This window comes from Sus scrofa, chromosome 16 (assembly GCF_000003025.6).
Source record: "Sus scrofa isolate TJ Tabasco breed Duroc chromosome 16, Sscrofa11.1, whole genome shotgun sequence".
In the NCBI taxonomy this organism is placed as follows: Eukaryota; Metazoa; Chordata; class Mammalia; order Artiodactyla; family Suidae; genus Sus; species Sus scrofa.
The window spans coordinates 66,883,737-66,901,583 of record NC_010458.4 but is presented as its reverse complement, the minus strand read 5'-3'; the positions used below and the strand labels follow the sequence as shown (position 1 = coordinate 66,901,583).

Sequence of the window (17,847 nt, the reverse complement as noted above, 5' to 3'; positions counted from 1 at the left end):
CTTTTTCCTATTAATGAGGTGCATAATTTTCATTTATTTACCTATGTCAAACTATTATTCATCCCAGGGATGAATCCTAATTGATCCCTATGTATGATCCTTTTAATGTGCTCTTAAATTCATTTTGCTAATACTTTGTTGAGGACTTTTGCATCTGTGTTCATCAGGGATATTGGCCTGTAAATTTCTTTTCTTGCAGTGTCCTCATTTGCCTTTGGTATGAGGGTAATGCTAGCCTCAGAAAATGAGTTTGGGATTGTTTCCTCATCCTCAATTGTTTGGAAGAATTTGGAAAGAATTGTCATTCATTCCTCTCTGATTAATTGGTAGAATTCACTTGTGAAGCCATCTGGTCTGGACTTTTCTTTGTTGTAGATTTTTGATTATTGCCTCAATCTCCTTGCTAGTAGTTTCTTTGTTCAGATTTTCTTTTTCTTTGCAATTCAGTATTTGTAGAGTATATGTTTCAGGGAATTATATATCTCTTTCAGGTTGTCCAATTTCTTGGTGTATAGTTGTTCATAATACTCTTTATGATCTTTTGTATTTCTGTGGTATCACTTGTAATATCTCCTCTTTGATTTATAATTTTATTTGTGTCCCTTCTATTTTTCTCTTTGCAAGTATAGCTAAAGGTTAGTCAGTTTTGTTTATCTTTTCCAAAAGCAACTCTTTGTTTTGTTGTTCTCTTTCATTTTTACTCTAGTGTTTTATTTCCTTTACTTCTGTTCTAATCTTTATTATTTACCATTTTCTGCTAACTTTGAGCTTAGTTTCTTCTTCTTTTTCTATTTACTTCTGTATAAAGTTAGATTGTTTACTTTAGATTTTTTTCCCCTGATGTAGACATTCATCACTATGAAATTCCCTCTTAGAATTGCTTTGCTGCATTTCATAAGACTTAGTGTATTATGTTTTATTGTTATTTGTCTCAAGATGCCTTTTGGTTCCTCTATTGTTTTAATTTTTTAACCCATTGTTTGTTCAAGAGTGTATTGTTTAAGGAGTTCCTGTTGTGGCTCAGTGGTTAACAAATCCGACTAGGAACCATGAGGTTGCAGGTGCGATCCCTGGCATTGCTCAGTGGGTTAAGGATCCGACATTGCCATGAGCTGTGGTGTAGGTTGCAGACATGGCTCGGATCCCGTGTTGCTGTGGCTCTGGTATAAGCCAGTGGCTACAGCTCTGATTAGACCCCTAGCCTGGAAACCTCCATATGCTGTGGGAGTGGCCCAAGAAATGGCAAAAAGGCAAAAAGGCAAAAAAAAAAAAAGAGTGCATTGTTTAATTTCCATATATTTGTGATTTCTTTCAGCTTTTCTCCTATTATTAATTTTTAGTTTCATAACATTGTGGTAAGAAAAGACACTTGACATGACTTCAATCTTAAATTTGTTAAAACTTGTTTTGTGGCTCAGAATATGACCTGTTCTGAGGATTGTTCTACGTGAGAAGAATGTGTATTCTGCTTCTGTTATAGGGAATGTTCTGTATATATCTGTTAGGGCCATTTGGTCGATACTGTTTTACAAACCTGCTGTTTCCATATAGAATTTTTCTCTCGATAATTTATCCATTGTTTAAGTGAAGTATTGAAGCCCCACACCCCTCCTATTTTTGTATTGCTGTCTATTTCTCCTTTCAGTTCTGTTAATATTGGCTTTACATATTTAGGTGTTCCAATGTTGAGTGCATTTAAACATACAGTTATTAAATCTTGCTGATGAATAGACGTCTTTATTATTATACAGTGACCTTTTGTGTCTCCTGTGATGGATTTGACTGGTAGTCTGTTTTTTCTGGTATAAGCATAGCTGTTGCAACTATCATTTGGTTACCATTTGCATGGACTATCTTTTACCTTCCCTTCCCTTTCAGCCTGAATGTGTCCTTAAGATTTTACATTTTGTGGTTACTATGATGCTTACATAAAATATCTTACAGTTATAATAGTCTTTTTTCAGCTGCTAACTACTTAACTTTGAAGTTAAATTGAACTCAAATTTACATTTTTACTTTTCCCTCCCCCATTTTATGCTTTTGATATCACACTTTATGTTCTTCAATATCATTTATTCATTAATGAATTATTATAGTTATAATTATTTTAATGTTTGTCTTTTAACTTGGAAACTATAGTTAAAAGGAATTTAAATACCACCATTTTCAGTATTAGAGTATTCTGAATTTGACTATATGTTTATCTTTACCAGTTATTTTTATACTTTCATTTTTCATGTTGTTACTTAACATCTTTTCATTTAAACTTGGAGAACTACACTTACTATTTTTATAAGGCAAGTCTAGTGTAATAACATTCATTAGTGTTTGTCTGTCATTAAAGAACCATTTCTTATTACTAGAAGTGCTCATTATTAGTAAAATAGTAAACATTTATCAAGCAACTTTTAGATGCAAGATAGCATAGTAGTTCTGGATTTTCTTATCTCTGTCTCTAATACATATTAAATGAACTCCTTCTAAAGAGTAAATTATTTGAAATATATAATATGGAAGTTTTTTTCCTTGGCAGCTTTTGACTTTTTTGGTGTACCTTTTTAGGGTTTGGTATTGAATTTTGAGAGTGGCTTTTGGTTTGAAACAGCATTACTCATTCAGAGGGCTTATAATTAGCTTGGAGTTCCTGAATAAAACTGTTGTATTCTGTTTTCATTGAACACTAATGTGATTATAAAAGCAAAAATGAGTGATGCTATCATTTTTGGAAGTATAGGTTTTACTTATTTCTGCCTAGCATGTAGTGCCTATCATGGAATCTGGCCCATTTTTATTGATCAATAAATTTTATTTCCAAATAAAAAATGTGATATTTCAAGAGTTTTACTTTCAGCAAGTTGTAAAACAATGAGAAATTATGGACCAGGATGAAATTTTGGAATAATTGATCACTTTTTTTTGTATGGTGAAAAGGAAAAGGTGCTTGAAAGTATCTATACAACTAGACCAGAATTTGCTTTGTACTGTTTAATCAATTTCTTTAAAAAAGATATATTTGCAGTGTGTTTCATTACTGGTCACATTAAATTATCAGATGTGTCAGTTCCTCTTCAAAGTAATGACATAGCTTGAGAATCCTTCACTGTGCACCATGCATATATTTGAATTTCCAAAACAGAAAATGACTTCAGCTTAGACATTGTGTCTGGCCAATGGAGATATTCTGAAAACTGTGGGTCATTGATTTGTCACTGAGCCAAACTACTTGGTCCAGATTTGCTCCATACACACACACAAAAAGTCTCTTCAAAGTCAACCACATAATTTTGCCCTTGGCCATTGAAAGGCAGGATTGGATTTGCTCCGTCTGTTTTGAAGAGCCAAAGCAGGGTGAGTGTCATTTCCCATCAGGTATTATTTGTGAAATGAACCCTTAAATGAAAGACTGGCATAATGTTACTGTTCTAATTGTCTGCCACTAGTTTAACTCTAATGCAGTTGGTTTGGGCTTGTATACAGCAAATAATTTTTCTATCCTTTGACTAAATACTGCCTCTTAATATTTCTTAAAGAACCTTTCCTTGGCAAGATTATTAATATGTCTTGAGTGCCATATCATCCATAGTTTACACCAGACTTTTATCTGCCTACTATTTTTACTCAAACCCCTAGTTAGCCTACTCAGTCCATGTGATGGAGATGGAGCTTATTCCTTCTCTTTAGTCATGAGGGTTTTCATAGGAGCCAAATATGGGCCATTTGATGGCCTCATACTTGCTGGTCATAGGGATATGTTCAGGTATAAGCATATGGCTTAAGCTGGGCTACCTAGTTTCCTTTCTGGGAAAGATCTTTTTTTGCCCCTGTGAAAGTGAGTGTGTGGACCACCTGTGGACATCCAGCCAATGGAGGGAGCAAAACTGAGAATGAAACCTAGAAAAAAGATAGAGCCTTGATTATATTTTAGTTGCTACATTCCTTCCCATCTTAAGGTCCTGTTGGTGTTAAAGTAATATGATTTAGGGAGCTCTATTTTTTTCCCCATGTGACTAATTTGAATGAGGTCTGATTGCTGTAACTGAAAGGGTCCTGACAAATGCTTCTTTCAGACTTCTGCCATAACTACTTTGTACTTCTATAAGACTCTGTCTCAGCTCAGCCTTCCCCCTCAGGTGCCTGGAACAGCTAATCCTGTACCCAGCAGTCATAAGCATCCTACTGTAACAGAGAAGAGCAAACCTGACTCCATACTGGATCTATTCATTTAGTGCTTACCTTTGTGGTCTATTGCCTAGCTCTGCACCTTTGTTAAAAGAATGTTGTCTATAGCTTATAGCCTGAAATATATGTGGTAACCCATTCTCAAGTCTCTGACATTTAAAGTATAACATTTTCCCATGAATTTAGAGATAGAAATTTGCAGAATGGAGAATACGCTTTGTCTTAGAGGTTTAAAAGCACATGATGACCAGACCTGCATATATGTCTACAAGAACAAAGGATCCTGGCAGCAAAAAGTTTGCAACAGCCAGCCACACCCTTCTCCCCTTTAGTATAGAATAAACCTGAATTCTACCTTGTGGAAGATAGTTCTTTGGGACACTAGTCCATCATCTTCTCCATCTGCTGGCTTTCCAAATAAAGATGCTATTCCTCACGTCAACATCTCATTTCTGAATTTATTCTCCCATGGTGCAGCAGGGAGTATGAGCTTGGACTCAGTAACACTCAGGCCTTAAGGGCTTTGCCAGGTACCTGACTTGGTAATTATCTCATTTAGATAAATATGTGAATGGCTAATTAGTTTTTGAAAATATTTATTTTTTAAAGGAAAACTCTGAATGTAATATAACATTTTAACATGTCAAAAGGATAAGTGAAGTTTGAAAAACTCAAGATTAAAAAACAGAGTTGGAGTTCCTGTCGTGGCTCAGTGGTTAATGAATCCGACTAGGAACCATGAGGTTGCGGGTTCAATCCCTGGCCTCGCTCAGTGGGTTAAGGATCTGGCGTTGCCGTAAGCTGTGGTGTAGGTTGCAGACTCGGCTTGGATCCCACATTGCTATGGCTCTGACGTAGGCTGGCTGCTGCAGCTCCGATTCGACCCCTAGCCTTGGGAACGTCCATATGCCACGGGGAGTGGCCCAAGAAATGGCAAAAAGACAAAAATAAAAATAAAAATAAAAAACAGAGTTATACACATGTCCTTGCTCTTAGTTTAAAAAAAAACAAACAAACCTGCATTCACTTACTTTAAAACATCCCTTTTACCCGCTGCCCCCAAGAGCTAGGAATGGTGCAAGGAACTAGGATGCACTAGTGAGCAAACAAGCCTAGGTCCAGCATTCATGGAGAATATTCATTTTCTATTAGGAAAGAGTGATATGGATCAAATAAAAACATATTACATCTATGATAAATGCTGTTTGGGGTACATATGTTACAGGGGATTGTTGAATTTGGTGTTCAGATAACTGGATCCAAGAGAAAGTGTAATGGAGTATGAACTTGAAGGTTGAATAGGAGTTAAATAGAAGAAAATATGACAGTGAAGGTAGCATCCAGGTAAAAGAAACATCTTTTCAGAAGGAGAAAGAGTAGCTTTTTTGAAGATTCTCAAGTGGAGAGATACATGATTCTTTGAAGTACTGGAAGAAGGGAAAGTGGCAGCAGATGAGACTGAAGAAGTAGACAAGGGACCTGGCCAGGCCTGGTGAGGCCAGGCCTCTCTTTCAAGCAGGGACAAGCCCTCTAAGGAGTTCACTGCACAGAGTGACACCAGCAGCTTTATGTTTTAAATGTTCAACTATCACCGTAACTTGGTGGTTCTTGAATCTGGCTCATATTAGAATCATCTTGGTTGGTTAGGGGCCCTCAAACAGATTTTGTTACCTAGGTTTCTATCCCATTGCAATAGAATCAAAATCTCTGGGTTGAGCCCTTACCTGTATTTACCTTAAAAGCTCCCTTCAAATGGGTCTTACATAAATATGGACTTGAGAATCACAGATGTAAACAAACCATGGTGAGAGTGCTCATGATAGAGCACTGTCTGAAGCTGGCTGCTCAGTGTGACTCTAGGTGACTGCCCCCCAAACCCAATACTACTATGAATTGCATTAATGGTGAATTCTCTAAGTGAGAGGATGTGCCTCTGCCTGCTGCATTAGCCCCAGCACCCCTACAAAGTCTGTGCACATCTCAGCACCACGTTTTAAGAAGAAATTAGCTAAACTGAACCCTTTGTAGAAGAAAGCAAACCAAATGTTGAAAGGAATCTAAATCGTACTGAGGAGAAATGATGTACTGGTACTGCATGTGTTTAGTAGTTTTCACAAATAGGTACGTTTAAAAATTTTTTATACCATTTTAAAGTTACTTTCCATTTACTGTTACCACGAAATAGTAGCTCTATTCCCTGTATTGTACAATACATCCTTGAACCTATCTTGGACCTGATGGATTGTACTTCTCGCTCCCTCACCTCTGTAGTGACCCTCCCACCCCTCACTGGTCATCGCTAGTTCTCTGTATATTTGTCTGTTTCTTTTTGGTATATTGATTAGTTTGTTGTAATTTTAAGATTCCGCATATAGATTATATAAGCATTTGTCTTTTTCTGTTTGACTTATTTAGCCTAATGCCCTCAAGTTCACCCATATTGCTGCAAATGGAAAAATGTCATTATGTGAAATTTCATACATATTTCATATATATATCACATCTTTATATCTCTAATCATCTCTTGGTGGACATTTAGGTTACTTGCATATCTTGGCAATTGTAAATAATGCTGCTGTGAATGTGGGAGTGAATGTATCTATTCAAATTAGAGGTTTTGTTGGGGTGTTTATATATCAAGGAATGGATTTGCTGGATTATATGGTAGCTCTTTTTTAGTTTTTTTTGAGACACCTCCATACTATTTTCCACAGTGCACCAATTTACATTCCTACTAACAGTATACAAGTGTCCTTTTTTTCCACATCTTTACCAACATTTGTTATTTGTGTTCTTTTTATGATAGCCATTCTGACAGGTGTGAGTTGGTATCTCAGGGTTGTTTTGATTTGCATTTCCCTGATGATTAGCAGGGTCGAGCATCTTTTCCTATGTTGAGTATCTTTTTAATGTGCCTGTTGGCCATCTGCATTTCCTCTTTGGAAAAATGTGTGTTCAGTTATTCTGTCCATTTTTTAATTGGGTCATTTTTTTGTTATTGAGTTGTATGATCCGTTTATGTATGTTGGATGTTAATCCCTTATCAGTCATATCATTTGCAAATATTTTCTCCCATTTAGTAGGCTGTCTTTTCATTTTGTTGATGGTTTCCTTTGCTCTGTAAAAGCTTTTCAGTAAGGTTTCAGGCTACAAAATTAATATATAGAAATGTGTTGCTTTTCTTTACAGTAACAACAAACTGTCAGAAAGAGTAATTCCCCTTTAATATCACATCAAAAATAATAAAATTCCTAGAAATAAAACTACCAAAGGAGGCAAAAAACCCTGGACTCCCCAAATTGCAAGACATTAATGAAAGAAATTTAAGATGACACAAACAGATGGAAAGATACACCATGTTCTTAGATTGGACAAATCAATATTTTTAAAATGACCGTTCTATCCAAGGCGATCTACAGATTCAATGTAACTCCTATCAAAATACCAATGGCATTTTTCACCAAACTAGAACAAATAATTTAAAAAGATGTATGGAAACATAAAAGACCCCAAATAGCCAAACCATCTTAGGAGAACAGAGCTAGTGTAATCACACTCCCTGACTTCAGACTATACTACAAAGTTTTACAGTCATCGAAATACTGTTACTGACCTTAAAACAGACACATAGATCAATGGAGCAGGATAGAAATCCCATATGTAAACCAATGCATTTATAGTCAATTAATCTGCATATGACAAAGGAAGAAAGAATATACAAAATGTCTCTTCAATAATTGGTCCTGGGAAAACTGGACAATTACATATATAAAAGAATGAAATTAGAACATTCTCTAACACTGTACACAAAAATAAACTCAAAATGGGTTAAAAACCTAAAAGTAAGACTGGCCACTATAATACTCCCAGAGGAACAAAAAAATTGGCAGAACGTTCTTTGACATAAATTTCAGCAATATTTTCTTTTTTGGGGGGGGTCCATTTCCTAAAGTAATGGATGCATTTAAATTGCAGCAATAATTTAACTCCTAAAAAAAGGATGATTTGGAGTCTCTATTTTCCAGTAAGTCCAAAACTTGTTCATAGATATATTAACAAAGGAAAGTTAGCTCAGGATTAATAGATTAGATACAAAACTCGTTTAACGTCCTATAGGGCAGTAAGCCATGACATTTGGGATTATATTTTCTACTGAAGAGAAATAACTTGTATCTTTAGTAGATAAAATTTCCCAAGTCAGTGTGTAACTTGAGTGTATTTGGGATCTTTATTCAGTAGGACACAGTGAATTGAACGAGGCACATTTCCCTTCATTCTCGAGACATCATCTTAAACAGTTGCCGCACATGACTTTGAAAGAATGTGACCACCTTTTGGCCTGATTTTCAGGTTCGGGATAATTTTTCTTAATGTTAGAAGAGATGCGTAGCTTTTCAGGATTTTCCAGCTGGTAGTAATGAAACCGGGTCCCAAGCTAAGGTATTGACTTCCAAATGCCCATGCTGAAATGATCCATGGAGTAAGTCTTTGGAGAGACCTCAGAGGAGCATTCCTCAGATGACGTCATCAATATTCTGCCTTTGTATAAAGTCTGACCTTGGTCTTTCCAGTTGTTCTATGGGATTTTTGTTGTTGTTGTTCGTTTGTTTTGTTTTGGTTTTTTTTTTTTTTTTTTTTTTTGCTGCTGTTGTTGTTGTTTACTAAAACATTTGCAAACCAATCCAAATTAAGAACTACCCTTCCTCTTTTATTTTCCCCAAGGAAGCCGGGCACCCAGACATGGTTAGTATGTAGTGAGTGGTTCAATAACCAGTTCCTAGGATTGCTTCTACAGTGAAGGCTCTGGAACCCCAGATAGAAAGCTGATTCTTTAGAATTTGTAGAAGCTGTTTTCTCAGGAAACTTTCTTCCTCAATATTAGGGATTTTGTTTTGTAGTTGTTAATTTAGGACATTGCAGTTGCCAAACATGAGGATTGCAATCGCTAATGGTCTTCTATTTTTAGCAGGGTAATCTTGAGCTCTTAAGGCTTGGAAAGAAGGTCCAGTTCTCTGCAAATGACACTTTGTTCAGCCTTGTGTAACTGACTGCAGATTTGGTCTCACTGGTTACCTTGCCTGTGAGTTAATCTTGAGGCAAGACTTCAGTGTTGTGTGTAGAGAGTAACTGAAACGTAGCTGTTTGGTTCTGATAAAGCATTAGGAACTTGGCTATGTCTAAGGTAATAGGCCCTTTCTATGTAAAAGTAAGGTGGCAGAAAACTTAATCAGTTCATTAGTTTATTCTAGGAACTCAAAGTAGATGTGAGAGTACAATTTTGCTTTTAGGCAAGAGAAAGGGTCTGGGTTTTGCTCAATGTAAAAAAGAAAGAGAACTAAACTGAAATGTATAGGCCGTGTCATAAACACATGGCATGGATTTTCTCATCAAAGCCTAACAATTCTGTGGGGTAGATTCTATTCTTACCCCCATGTTACAGATGAGGAAACTGAGGTACAGGGAGGCTCAGCAAACTAACCAGGAGTCACAGCCGTAGTGAGAAACAGCTAAGATTAGATCTGGGCCACCGATGCCAAGCCTGCTCTTATGAAGGTTAATGATACTGCCTTTCCCAATGATGCTGGGATGGAGAAAGCATATGGAAAATTAGCGCACATGTTGCTTTCTAGCACCCGTTCTGACTTTAAGGGTCTTTGCACCTCTGGACAAGTCATTTCGTCTCTGTGGACTTCCATTTCCCTGTGTAAAATGAAGGGTTGAAACAATTTGGATTAGCAGGTCTCTGGGGTTCCCTCCTACTCTGAAGTTCTTTGATTCCTTAATTGCATCCTGACCTTAGAGGTGCTCATGCTTCCTTCCCCACACACAGATGCACACACTGACTGCTTCCCAAGGCAAAAGTCGAATCCTGCTGAACGTAGCCAGTGCAGTTGGATGCTAAACTTCAGATCCCAAATCTATTATTTACAACAGCCCCTGAGGAACACACAATACTTTTACAATCTGGCCATCCAGTTCTTTAAAATCAGTTGCTAGTGGGATATGGTTTGGGAATGTAAAATATTAATACCCCCACAAAGAAAAGAAAAATCTCAAAACAAAGGAGGCACTCTCTTTAAATCATCTTTTTTTTTTTTTTTATAGTATTGCCTTGACAACTTAGCTTTGGCTCATTAGATACGGGGTTTTCAGTGTGGGGGAAGAGGAGTGCCCTCTTCATCTATTTAGACATTTCCTCCTTTTTTATGGAAAGAGGAAATCTCAAAGGTAGACCGTAAAATCCAGAAGAATGTACATGGGATGGGACATCTCGGAGTGTCATCCAGAAATAATCACAGGTGCAGAGGATCAGGACACCTTCAGATTAAAGGTGCATTCTTTTCTCCTTTGCATTTCCTGTAACCGTAACACACAGTGCAACAACCTGCAAAATGTTACATCTTTTTTTTTTTTTTTTTTTTTTTTTTTGGACCAGCACAGTTACAGAGCAGGGAGCACCAGAAGTGTCTGAAAAAAATAATTGCATTATTTTCAGTGGCAGCAGCAAAAGGTGCACATATCAGGTGAAGGCAACCATTCTGAAGTGCCTGAACCAGTCTGGAAATGCTAAAAATATTGTTCCTCCTTGAGCAATTGAAACTGGGAGCAAAGACAGAGGCAACAGCCAGCAGGGAGATCAATTTAGAACTCCCATCTCTCAGCTGTAACAGGCTCCTTATCAGGATTGGCAAGGGCTGGTGGGTGGGGGGGAGGTAGCCAACAGGGGTCATCTGGGGACAGAGCCAGTTAAAAAGGGGCAGAGTTAAGGAGAAGACAGAAGAGATGCCACTCCAGCGGCTAGCACCACAGAGCAGAGGCCGTGGGGACAATGAGTGAGAAATCAGAATCGGTTCTAGCAGCCCTGGTCTTTGTGGTTGTGAGTGTGGGCCCAGCAGACGCCAGGGGCGCCGATGCAGGGGAGCAGGGCCGTGCTTGACACATGTGTTTCCCATTGAGAGCTGGAGTGAGCCCAGTAGCTGGGAGTTGGCCTGACAAAGCCGTATTGAAGTACAGACAGAGTACGGTTTCAAAGCAGTCAGAAAAAGACCGGGAATGCTGTTCAGGAAATTCTTCAGGCATGGGCAGGGACTTGGCTGCAATTCTGCAGCTGGAAAATCTGACTGGGGCAGCTTCTAAACACAGGCTGGGCCTGCTCACCCTCCGCAGGCCCAGTGGCCGCCTCCTTCCAGCCTCTCCACACACGCCTCCTGGACTGTGCGGGGTTCTCACCAGCCGCTTTGTGCGAAGAAGACAAGAGAGGTAGGGGACAGTTAACGTTCCTGCATTTCCATGCTTTCTTGTCCTCTCTAAGCCTGCTGTTTGTTCTCAAGTACTCTGAGTTTTGGGTGTGTGTGTGTGGGTGTGTGTGTGTGTGTACAAGTTAGAACTCCATCACTCACATACTTGGTGTGGGTTGTAATCTTTTCTTTCCACAGCCCGCCTCAAGATGTGATTTTCAGCAGAGCAGAAATACTTGGGAAAGTTAGATGGGACCGGCAACACGACTGTGAAAAGGCAAAGTCTGTGAACTCTTGTGTTGTCATCCTGCTCCAACCTTCTGTAACTTTTCTACGTGCAAGGACAGTTCATTGGCAGGGAGGATAATTTTAGATGAAACTGTGCTCTTTGCTTCAGGAGAATTTGGAGAGAGGCATTTTTAGCAGAAAATGGCTCTTATTTGAGAGAATCGGAGTTTGAAGTTTCTATTTTGGATTACGCTTTCAGAGTGTAGGAACAGATCTGTATGTACGAGTTCCTGGCACCTTTTATTATTATGTGGGATTTTGACTGTCATTAAGAAGCTCAGTGATGTATTTGCCTAGAAATATGCTGGCTCAACATTTGTAATTCTGTTTCTATAATAATTTTCAATTTTTCTAAATTGAAGTAACTGTCAGTTCTCTTCAAAAAAATACTTCTGTATTTTATGAAATATAGACAACTGAAGAGTCACAGAAAACAGTCATTTACTCAGAAATCATTGTTAAAAGATAGAGATATAGTAGTGTGAATCTTATTTCATTGATTGGTTTGATTTCATACCTTACTGAAAGAGTGCTTTAAAAAAATCGAATTTTCAATAATTCTCTTTTCTATATATCAGCTATAAAGCCATACAGATTCTACCACCCCCCACAAAAGCTATACCTTATTCTATGCCTAGCTTCTACAAAATGCACGATATAATGTAATTGCACTTAAGAAACTGGTTCAGCTCTGAAAGAGCTAGATTAAATCTCACTACAACTTTGTGATTACTGGCAAAGCAATCAGTAACAGCAATGGAGTTTTCCAAAGGGGGCTTGGCCAAGCATCTTGTTGGGGAAACGGATGAATGAATGGATTTTTGGCTACTCCTTGAACAGAAGAAGGGTGGCTTGACTTCTGCAGGTGGACCTCTAGCAAAACAGGTGTGTGTTGACTTCAGGTCTCAAATCTCTCAATAAGTAGCTGATAGCAGAGAGTTAGATTATGAGTGAATAATGAGTAGGGGAGCCTGACTTTTTCCTGTCTTTTTGTAAGACCTAGGATAAGTGCCCAGACATTGTTTGTGGGTGAAAAGTCAGCCCTCTCAGCCAGCAATTTTATTTTCTCAAGAGTTTTGCTCTTAGCAGAGGGAATTGGGGACTGACTGGCAGCAGGAATTCTTATTCTGAGAGATGGCACACCAGTACTTTCTTCATAAACATCATCTTTGGGTTCTGTTGGGATGGAGAGGGCTTGGGAACTGATGGACCTGGGGCAAGGTAGGACCTGTAGACAGTGACTACACTTGTGTTGCCTACAGAGGGAGCAGGATGCCAGGACAGATTTGGCACCACTGTGAACCATAGCCAAGTGCACTGCTAGTGAAAAAGGAGACTCTGTAAGCTCCAATGTCATACTTTTCTAAATTTAGTCCGTGTCAAGCTTGAGCAGAGTAAGCGTGAAATAGCAACTTGAGGTTGCAGGAGTATGAACAGAGCTGCTTGCTACCCGGAAGAAACTCCATAGTTTCCCTCTTTTAGAAGTATAGGAGGGAAAAATCAAGTTCCCTTGGCATTTGAAAAGAAAAGATTAAAAAGTGGCGTGTGGAAGGGGATGGAAGAAGAAATCCAGGGCAGAGATGCAGGCTAGAAGGAGAGAGGCGTGGCCACAGAACGGAAGAGATCTGTGCACAGGAATGAAACACATGTACTAGAGCTAGAACTAGAACAGCAAAGCCCAGCAGTGACGTGTTCAGCCTGAATGGTGTGGTTAAACTGTGGCCTCGATGAGAAGTATTTTACCCTCTTCACAAAAGAAGACCCCATGGTCATTCTTCCCCACTGTGCCTCCTGGAAGTAATCAGAAGGCACGTTTAGTAAGAACAGCATTGCCTAAGGGCTCCGATTTCGTAAGTGAGGGGGGAGCAGGCTCTTAAGGCCTTATTTTTAACCCATATTTGTTCCGTCCAGAGATGTTCCTGCTGAGAGTGTTGAGTGAAGGGACCAGGTGGTGAGGGGTGAGGGGTCCCAGGGAGCCTAGCTTATTCAGGCCCTGCCTGTGGAACATTTCATCATCAAGACACACTTTTGCAAAGGAATGTAGAATGATACATATCCTTTTTTTAAGGCATGAATTTATTTGATTTTACTTCCTCTTTTATATTTTAAAAACACCTCTGAGGGCACGTACCATGTTGTTGGTGAATGTGTGATATTAAATACTAATATTAAAGTTTCATAAGGTGAGGATTGAATTATGGATTTGACCATCTGGCAGTGTTTAGGGCTCTCCTGTAGTCCTGAATGTCTTGACTTTGAGTGATTTAAAGACCCCCTTTTAACAAAGTGGGGGAAAAAGTTTCATCCCCCCATTGCTGATTTAACTACTTTTATTATTATTGTTATTTAAATATGTATAACCTCCAAATCCTTGCCTAGCTATTACCTCTCTATTTTAATCATTCTTAAGCATCTGTAACGCTAAAATCAATTTATGAATTAAATATAGAGAAAGGCTCTAATAATATTGAGATTATAATCATTAGTTTCTTAAGTAGAGGATGCTTTCCTGAAATTTAATAAGGCTAACACAGTGAACAGGGAGCTGACAGCTATCTAGAGCTTTTTGGGTTTTTTTGCTTTCCATGGGCTGCATGTGCAGCCTATGAAGTTTCCCAGGCTAGGGGTCAAATCAGAGCTACTGCTGCCAGCCTACATCACAGCCACAGCAATGCCATAGCCGAGCCACATCTATGATGTACACCACAGCTCATGGCAATGCCAGATCCCCAACCCACTGAGCGATGCCAAGGATAGAACCTGCATCCTCATGGATATTAATCAGATTCATTTCTTCTGTACCACAGTGGGAGATTATTTTGATTTCAGACGCCTATAGGGTTATAACCTGGACACATACTAATTCTCCCATGATTTTTTTCCTCTTCCCATGTCCCGTTCATTTGCATGCCATGATGTCCTTTGATCTGCACCTTGAAGGAATGTTTCCTGTCATGTCACACTCTGCTCCTTTCTCTGTTCATGACAATTAGAATCAAATCTCTTGTGGCCAACATGATTGTACACTGAATACAAATGCAGGCACTACAAAAGCATGGAAGTAGCCATTGGTCACGAATTGGATCTCAGTTTCTTAGAACAAAATGGGGGTAAATAAGTACATCAAAAGAAAAGAGAAAGAAAGACATCAGAAGAAACCTGGCAGAGAATTCTCAAGAGTCTTGAGAAGGTCTGAGAATCCCAGGTGCTTTGGAGACTCTACCTGAAAAGGTATTGATTGGGGCCAGTTCTGGTCCCATGGAATGACACTACAGAAATTTACGGAGGAGTAGCTCTAGAAACACCCCATCCATTTTTCTGAACATCCCAGCCACTTGTATGCATTTCAGGTGTTGGGGTTTTGCAAGAGATTTCATTTGAAAAGAGAGTTTTCATGCTGTATCCATGAAGCTTGCATTCAGCTCCAAGTAATAGAAACCCTGTTATAGAAATAGGAACCTATAAGGCCTCACTTTTGGTGCCTTCAGGTATAGACTACACCTGGACAGTCCAGGACTGTTGGAGCAGCTGAGCAATGTCCCCAAGGAAAATAGCTTCCTTTCTGCTATACCATTCATCTCCATGTGTCATGTTCAAGTCAGGACAGAGGTAGCAGGACATGAGGGTGAAAATATTTCTCTTGATGAGCCCTTGCCCCTTTAATCAGGAAGGGATCCCTTCCCATGCAGACCCCCCGGTGTCTCAGAATACATACCCACAATTGGGTGATGTCTCTTCCGGCCTCATGCAATTATATTACCGTGATGGGTAGAGGCCCTCTGGGTGTGGAATAAGAGCCCACAGACCAGAGTTCTAGCACTGTTGTCATAGTCCATTTCTTCTCTTTAAAAGAAGTGAACACTGAGAACAGAAAAAGATACATTACCTGCCCAAAGAACACAGGAATTTAGAGACAATGGCTCTTGTCCTTTAACTCTAAGTCTGGTGTGGACTGCTTATTATGTGTGTTGGCTTAATAGTGGGCTGAGTGACAGTTTGGAAACCATGCTAGAGAAAGTTACATGATAGAAGCTTAGTATTAAAAAGTTACTTAGAAATGGAGTTCCCGTCGTGGCTCAGTGGTTAACGAATCCGACTAGGAACCATGAGGTTGTGGGTTGGATCCCTGTCATTGCTCAGTGGGTTAAGGATCCATCATTGCCATGAGCTGAGGTGTAGGTTGCAGACTTGGCTTGGATCCTGCGTTGCTGTGGCTCTGGCTAGGCCGGCGGCTACAGCTCCGATTAGACCCCTAGCCTGGGAACCTCCATATGCCACGGGAGCAGCCCTAGAAATGGCAAAAAGATTAAAAAAAAAAAAAAGTTACTCATAAATCATCTGGTGTTCCATGGTGTCTCAAAATCTTCCAAAGCAGAATTTCTGATAGTTGAGGAATGCTTCTGTTTTTTTTGTTTGTTTGTTTTTATTTCAGTAATCTTATATTTATTATTACCATCATTTCATCAAGTTTTTTTTTTTTTTGCTCTTACTTTTACTTTATTTTTTTATTTATTATTTTTTTCCCACTGCACAGCAAGGGGGTCAGGTTATCCTTACATGTATACATTGGAATTACAGTTTTTTCCCCCACCCTTTCTTCTGTTGCAACATGAGTATCTAGACATAGTTCTCAATGCTATTCAGCAGGATCTCCTTGTAAATCTGTGTCTGCTTCTGTTTTTAAACACTACCAGGATGACTCTGTTGGAGCCATACAGACCCTGGTTCACAGAACCCATTTTAACATTGTTGTGTCTAAATCATTGTCTGCTATAAGGATGCCATTTATAGCATTGCTGACAAATGTCAGCCAGATGTGACAGCAGGTTTCTTAGTGATGGCGAACCTCACTATATTTTGAGGCAGTTCGAACATTGATTCTCATCTCCCTCAGATAGAACCAACATTGCCTCTCTGTGCTTTGTACCCCAGGCCATTGTTATACTCTCTTAAGGCACATTTGATGGTGATAGGAGGACTTGGTACAAAAGGGAGGTGTCAAGGGAGGGTAAGGGTCAAGGTCAAAGATCTTAGAGTAGGTCCTGAGTCTGGTAGGAGCTGGGTCTCAGTTTTTTCATCGGTAAAATTGGATCAGATACCTGTAAAGCATTTTCTGCTTCTCACATTCTGTTTCTTGCAATTCTAAAGCTCTCTCATTTCTTCCTTCCTTCCTTCCGTCCCTGAGCCCATGGCATATGGATGTTCCTGGGCCAGGGATTGAATCTGCATTGCTGTTGTGACCTGCACCACAACTGGCTGGGTCATTTAACCCACAGCACTGGAATGGGGACCAAACCTGAGCCTCTGCAGTTGGATTCTTAACCCACTGCACCACAGCAGGAACTCCTCCCACATTTCTTTTTGTATGTCTTGAATTACTTCATCTCCCTCTCACATTTTTTCCTGCACTCTTCTTTCACTTCTCTGAACACGTTTCCAGGTAACCTCCTCCTGACACAATATACCATTTTCAGAACTCAGTTCCAGTCATCTGTCAAGGGCACATTCCTGAACAGGACATTGTACGTCTGTTAACCAAAGGGGAGGAGGGTGATGATAAGCAAGAAACAGCACATGATAAACGAAGAGGGGAAGATGAGATGATTTTATAGCAGAAGGAGAGAGATTATACTGTGAAGTGAGCCCAGGCTCTGAGGCACACAGAACTGGCCTGTGACCCTGAACAAGTTATGTCCTCTCCACAAGCCATGATTTTATCATCTTTCCAATGAACATGGTAGCATCCATGTCATAGCACGTTGTGAGCTTGTGCTTAAAAGACACTTAGCACAGGGCCTTGCACACAGTAAGGATTTGCATTTGTTAGCTGTATATACTGAACACTGGCTCAACGTGAGGCAAACTGTCAAAGAGTGAAAGAGATAAAGTGATGAAGTGAAGTCTTGAGACAATCAGCAGAGGAGAGAATGTTTTACACGGAGTGATCCAGTTTATCCCACTGTCCTTTTTGCTTGCACCTTTGCTGCTGAACAAACAAGTGATTGCCTTTCTCATTGTTTCCAATTCCTTTTGCCAAGTGTGAACTGCCTTCTATGAAGGAAGCCGTGTAATCTGTGGCCTGGCCTGCCAGCTGGACAGGTCTTCGGGATGGGAAGAGGGACATGTCACCACTGTTCGCGAA

The 17,847-nt window shown here is 39.5% G+C and overlaps 1 protein-coding gene across 3 annotated transcripts in view; it reads left to right on the top strand.

The window, feature by feature from the left end:
• Positions 1-17,847, top strand: part of SGCD (sarcoglycan delta) — a 1,033,728-nt gene that overhangs the window by 580,126 nt on the left and 435,755 nt on the right. Inside the window, exon 1 of one of the 3 annotated variants that reach the window (NM_001144123.1) lies at positions 11,364-11,439. The exons of the other annotated variants lie outside the window; for them this stretch is intronic. The gene's annotated coding sequence lies outside the window, so the exon portion shown is untranslated. Of the gene's footprint in view, positions 1-11,363; positions 11,440-17,847 lie in introns of those variants that run through there. 3 annotated transcript variants of the gene reach the window in all.